General features: G+C 47.0%; 1 long non-coding RNA gene across 1 annotated transcript; it reads left to right on the top strand.

Annotated features, from left to right (window-relative positions):
• Positions 1 to 2,835: 2,835 nt before the first annotated feature.
• Positions 2,836 to 4,723, top strand: LOC121011399 (uncharacterized). The gene is made up of 2 exons (XR_005781603.1): positions 2,836 to 2,997; positions 4,476 to 4,723. It is a non-coding gene; the product is annotated as an uncharacterized LOC121011399 (long non-coding RNA).
• Positions 4,724 to 5,337: the final 614 nt, after the last annotated feature.

Below are 5,337 nucleotides of genomic sequence, written 5' to 3'. Positions count from 1 at the left end.
AGAGGTCACGTGACGGAGGGCTGCAGCAGCCACAGGAAGGAGCTCGGAGTTTACTGTAAGTGCAACGAGAAGCCATTGGAAGGTTTTACGCAGAGAAGTAATACGATCTGATTTATGTTTTTGAAAGACACCCCTTGCCCCTCCCCTCAAGCTGTGGTGAGAGGACTACAAGTAGGACACAAGATTAGAGGCGGGTTTGTTAGCAATTGTGGTGGTCCATTTGGTGCCGAATGGGGCTCAGACCAGGGTGTTAACAGTGGAGGGGTGAGAAGTGGGTGGGTTTGGGAGAGTACTGCATCACAGAAAGCAGAAGGGGAGTTTTCAGACGGGATTGGTCTGAAGGACTTGTTAAAATGCAGACAGCTGGGTCCTATATCCCCAGGGATTCCAGTTCAGTGGGTCTGGGCAGCAGAGAGTTTGCAATTGTAACAAGTTATCATGTGCCGTTGCTGCTGCTACTGACCCAAAGATCACATTTTGAAAATCACTGGGTCGAAAACAATGCTAATAGAAATATAATGTAATATGTTTCTAATAGATTTATTTATAAATACATTTCTAATAGAAATATAATGTATATAATAACATGTGTTATTTAAAAATCTCTGGTAGCCACATTTCAAAAGAAAAGTGAAAGTATTTTGACAAAATATTTCAATCATATATTTTATTATTAATATATCCCAAATACTATAGTTTCTTTTTTTTTTTATTTTTTTTCAATGTTTATTTATTTTTTTTTTTTTAGGGGGGGGGTGCACAGAGAGAGACAGAGCATGAACGGGGGAGGGGCAGAGAGAGAGGGAGACACAGAATCGGAAACAGGCTCCAGGCTCTGAGCCATCAGCCCAGAGCCCGACGCGGGGCTCGAACTCACGGACCGCGAGATCGTGACCTGGCTGAAGTCGGACGCTTAACCGACTGCGCCACCCAGGCGCCCCCCAAATACTATAGTTTCAATACATTATCAATGTCTTTAAAATTCTCAAGACATTTTACATTCTTTTTCTTTTTTTCTTTCTTTCTTTTTTTTTTTTTTTTTTTTGGTAGTAAATCTTTGAAATCCCAGTATGTATTTTATACTTAGAGCACATCTCAATTAGGACTAGCTAGCCCACTGTGTGGCTAGTGCCTACTAATACTGGCCAGGACAGGATAGGCCCATCATGGCAGGATCATTGAGTTAAGGATAGAGAAGTGACTCTTGAGTTTGGCAATAGGGAAGAGCTTTAGCAACACAAAACTATTGGGGTTTTGTGTGTGTGTGAAACAGAGGGAAAGAGATGAAGGGGAGAGCATGTAGACACTTCCCTCTTAAAGTTTGGCTGTGTTTTTATAATGGATGAGTCAGGCTGACAACTCTCAAACCCAACATTGGATATTAATATCACAAGCAAAGAAACATCCAGACATTATTATGTGCCTCCTGATCGAAGAACTCAACATCACCCATGAAGCCTACTTACCCCCAAGTTAAACCTGAATCTGGGGGTGCCTGGGTGACTCAGTCGGTTTAGCAACCAACTTCGGCTCAGGTCATGATCTCACAGTTCATGAGTCCAAGCCCTGCTTTGGGCTCTGTGCTTACAGCTCGGAGCCTGGAGTCTGCTTTGAATTCTGTGTCTCCCTCTCTCTCTCCCCCTCCCCTGATTACGCTCTGTCTCTCTCTCTCTCTCTCTCAAAAACAAATAAACATTTTTTAAAAATCAAAAAACAAAACACAAAACACCTGAATCTGACGCAGCCTCTACATCTGTTTGCAGGACATACAGGAGACAGAAGAACATAACGAAGGACACCAAGTGCAACCAATCAGACAGGTATCTTTGTGAGAGGTACCAACAAAATGCAATGCATAGATCCTGTTTGGATTCTGATCTGAACCAGTCAACAGTTAAGACATTTATAAGACAATCAGGGAAATCTGGAGACAGGTTGGATACTGAATAAAATTAAGAAATTATTTGTTTTTAGGTGTGATAAAGGTGTTATTTTTTTGAACAAACCTTGTGTTTAGAGATACATATAAAAGTATTTGTGGATGAAATATGCCGTCCGGGATTTGCTTTACACTAATTCTGCAGGGAGGGAGGCAGAAAAAATAAAACAGGATTGGCCATACGTTGATAATTGTTTAAGAAAGGTGCTGGGTACCTGGAGGGTCATTACCCCATTCTTCCCGTGTGCACGGTTGAACATTACCATAATAGGGTGGGGTTTTTGTTGTTTATTTTGTTTGTTTTTTAAAGGAGGGAGATGGGGTAACTGTGAAGGAAAAGAGAGAAAAGAAGGGGAAGGGATTGTTTTCTTTTAAGACTGAAGCGCCTTGAACAGTCTCGAGAGCCGGCAAGGGTTAGTGGAGATTCAGGAGAGCCGCAGGCGGCGGAGCTGGCTCCAGGGCATACACAGCGGCGGGGGTCTGGTCTCGCAGTTCCCTGAGTAAGGGATTGCGCAGCACCCCACGCCCCCACGCCGTTGCTTTAAAGCGGCGGCGACTCCCGGGACTGAACAGCTGCTGCCCCTACCCGCCCGCTAAGGTCCATCTGGCTAGACCAACCGCCCGCGCCGGCGCAGCATTTCCTCCACGGGGCGCGGGCCTCCGTTCCGCCACCCCACAATTCCCCGCGCCGCTCCGGAGGCGCGCTCTCGGTGGGGGTGAGGTCTCAGCCCCCAGATTTGAGCAAGGTGAGGCAGAGGGTGTCGCGTGGCCTTCTGGGAAATGCAGTTTACTTCCCAGGCTGGAAGCACCGCTTAAACCGCCCACGAGACTACGTGCCCCACAATGCGCCGCGCGCGCAGCGGCTGAGCGGTGTGTTGCTGCCCCCAAGTGGCGACTGAGGGGTTGTGTCCCGACCTGGGAATAGTGCTGAGAGGAGCAGCAGCGGGGACGGGACTTGGGGACTCGGGGTTGCCCTGGGAACCTCTGGGAAGCCCATCCAGATGGTGAGGCTTCCAGACATGGGCCAAGGAAGAGTGGTGGTGGTGAAGAAGTTGGAGGTAGGGGCCACTATGAAGATTAAATGAAATCAGGACAGTAACTGTTGGCTCTATATTATCGTTATCATTATTACAGCTAGTACTTATAGAGTAAACACATCTGTGCCAGGCACTGCTCCCAGCTTCTTACATGAATTATCTTATTTAATCCTCCCAACAGCCATATGAGGTGCTATCAGCCAGCCCGCCTCTTGAAGGAATGAATGAAGAATGAAGTTGAGGCCCAAAGAAGGGAATAATTTGCCCATAGTCAATTCAACTGGTCTGTAACAGACCTGGGATTTGAACTTAGACTGTCAGGCTTCAGAGTCAGTACTTCTCTTCCTCAAGACTGCAACACCCTCTGATCATTCAGTTAAATTATCCCAAGATACTAATTAGCACATGAATCAACTAAAAATGGCTATTAGCATGTGGATCTTTTTGAGTTGGCAATTGTTGGTTGGTGTTCCTGCCCAAGTTTGTGATTTAGCCCTGCTCCAGGACAGAGTTTACAGTCAGCATAGATTTACAGTTTGCACATGAATCAGCACAAGTTTGTGTTCACAGAGATCGGACTTCTGATTAGCACTTGAATCAACAGTGGTTTGTGTTAGGAGCTGGAATCATTAGGTTAATGATTAGCACACAGATCTGCACAGATTAATAGATAGATAGATCACACAGATAATACAGGGATTATGTTCAAACCTATGTACCCCCCTCTGGTCCAGGTGACTTCGTCCTCAAATGTTGCCCTCATCCCTTCACTGAACCTCCACTCCCAACCCCACCATCACACACAGGCAGGCAGACCTGGTGATTTCTTTGTCCCTTCCCTCTCCCCAATCTTGTTCATAATGGAATATCACAGCGACAAACACAGGTCCAGAAACTACCTGTTCTCTTTCTGCCTTATGAGGAGACAAAATTCCAAAGCCTGGACTGTGCCTGATTCACAGGTGTGTTCCCCGCACTGGGCCTGGCACATGGTGAGGGCTCAATAAATGCTTGGGGGGAAAAAAGTGTTGGATACTCACTATCATCTTTCAGCACTGACCTAGAGATTTATCAAATCAAGCCAGATTCACTTTGCCCTCAAAGGAGTCCAATTTGTGATCACCCACCCCGAAGGCCGGGACCAGGGTAGGTGGGTGGGTGGTCAGCGTGGGGCTGAGACATCTCCCTGGAGCAGGACTCGCTGTGGTGAATGGAAGGAGATCCCACAGCCTCTTCCTGCTGCTTCCCCCTGAGGTTGTGGATCTGGTGGTGGTTGATGTTGGGGCCATTATCATCCGTACACTCTGCATAACTACGATGGCAGGAAGCTGCCCAGCCTGAGGATATGTTCTCAGCCCTCCTTGCATCTGGGGTGGCTATGTGATTAGTTCTCTCCAATAAAATACGGGCAGAGGGGAGGTTTATAGAGGGTCACTTCTGGGCCAAGCTTTTTAAGAAGCTGGTGAAACTTCTTTACCCTCTCTCCTCCCATTTGCCAGGTGGAAGCAGATAATTTGGAGCCCCAGGAAATGATGGAGGCACAAGATTAACCAGTCTGCTGTGTGAGTCACCAGATGGAGGACAGAGGCCAACCAAGCAGGACACCTGTGGCAAGAAATCAACTATTGTATGAAGTCACTGAAATCAAGGGAGTTCTTTGTTACAGTAGCTGACATTACACTTACTGATACTCCGACCCTTCCTCTCTGGGCCCCTGATATCAATAAACCTTGAGCACCCCCTGTCATTCTGTGAAATGAAACTCTAATCCCCAATTGTGGTGTTCCGGCTTCACATAGTGTTTTCATACAGTGGCCCACTGGCTATATGTTTACTAATTAAAACTCATCGGTATATTCCACTCCATTCTCTGCCCAAATGTAAACTTGCCCCCATGTTCTTATGGAAGGCTTCTTCCACGTTGACAGGTGGAAGTCATTAAAGCAGACCCTGAGCCTCACGTTAGGTCTTCCACCATAGCTAAGCAGAACCTCATACACAGGATCTTGTGGTTGCCCTGTAGAAGTCAGTGCTTGCCTGGAACCCATCAGTCTGATTTACGGTGGTGGTTAGTGTATATGTTTGGGAGGGTGGGGAGTGTGCACTCGTCTTCTTGCCCCTCTCTTTTGACCCATCCGTATGGAAATGCACCTTCCGACCGAATCTTTAAAGCCAGTTCCTAGTCTGGGGCATCTGGGTGGCTCAGTCTGTTAAGCATCTGACTCTTGATTTCAGCTCAGGTCATGATCTTGTGGTTTGTGGGTTCAAGCCCCACATCAGGCTCTGTGCTGATGGTGCAGAGCCTGTCTGGGATCCTCTCTCCCTCTCTCTCTGCCCTGCGCTCATGCTCTCTCTCTTTCT

Source organism: Herpailurus yagouaroundi, unplaced genomic scaffold, assembly GCF_014898765.1.
Source record: "Herpailurus yagouaroundi ecotype Mexico unplaced genomic scaffold, PumYag 194, whole genome shotgun sequence".
NCBI classification, from domain to species: domain Eukaryota; kingdom Metazoa; phylum Chordata; class Mammalia; order Carnivora; family Felidae; genus Herpailurus; species Herpailurus yagouaroundi.
This window is presented reverse-complemented; position numbering and strand designations above follow the sequence as displayed.